Source organism: Fukomys damarensis, unplaced genomic scaffold, assembly GCF_012274545.1.
Source record: "Fukomys damarensis isolate Sample0158 unplaced genomic scaffold, DMR_v1.0_HiC HiC_scaffold_39, whole genome shotgun sequence".
In the NCBI taxonomy this organism is placed as follows: Eukaryota; Metazoa; Chordata; class Mammalia; order Rodentia; family Bathyergidae; genus Fukomys; species Fukomys damarensis.
The window spans coordinates 38,140,427-38,141,437 of NW_022900951.1; the positions used below are offsets into that span (position 1 = coordinate 38,140,427).

At 39.5% G+C, this 1,011-nt stretch overlaps 1 pseudogene; it reads right to left on the reverse strand.

Annotated features, from left to right (window-relative positions):
• Positions 1-287: 287 nt before the first annotated feature.
• On the reverse strand, positions 288-575 carry LOC104855269 (annotated as a pseudogene).
• Between the last annotated feature and the right edge of the window lie 436 nt (positions 576-1,011).

Consider the following 1,011-nt stretch of genomic DNA (forward strand, 5'->3'; position numbering starts at 1 on the left):
ATAACAAGCTCTTCATGGGAAAACAATGAGATGAATAGATACAGTAATTTAGTTATAGGTAATGGATCATATCATATTGTTGGCCATTTAGTTTAAAAAATGCAATATGCTTGTTCACATACATCAGATACTTTATGTACAATAAAGGAATGGGGAAGGGGTAAATGGAGAAAACTATACTGTAGTAGTCAGGATGTGATGGAACCAAATTACAGTTTTCTAATTGAGAATGTGTTCTTGGTCTGTAAGAACAGAGTTCTGCAGTAGAGTAGTTGCAGGTTCCCTTTTTAGTAGACACCTTCTGTCTGCTGCTGGAACACATCAACTGTATCTTTGTCCTCCATTTCCAACTGTGCAGGTATGTCTGTTTCACTGATTGGCTGTCCATTAAATCAGAATCTGATCTGCCTCGTTGACAAACCCTTTCATTCTCAATAGGCTTTCATTAGCTTACTAAGTGGCATATGCCTCTTAATCTTAAACTGCACCACAGAACCATCCTGCCCCACCACCTTCAGACTAATATGATCATTGTTCTCAGTCTTGACTCATTCCTTGGGCTTTTCATTGGCCATAGCGAGTGCCCAAGTCTTCTCAGCATCGCTTCACAGAAGACTACCGGGACTGACCAAAGGAGCAAAGCAGCCACCAGGAGCCACAGGAAGGCCGCCTCGGTGGCCCAGGGAGAGGGCACACCAAGAAGTCCTGAATATTGTAGCACAGTGTGTTTCTAAAAGACAAGTTGAGTGCTCGCTTTGGCCACACATATACTAAAAGATAAGTTGAATGACTGGAAAAGAGGAAAGACAAGTATGTAGCAGTTTCTAAAAGAAACAAATATCTCTACTCCTATGATTCTCTATCTGAACCCACTTGTTTAATGCTTGTAAAGATATATTAGGTAGTATAATTATACAGAAATAGAGAAAGAGAGAGAAATATGGATAGTCTACAACATGGATTTCAGCCACAGTTTGTAGAACTCTAAAGTGTTAAGTAAATAATTATGAA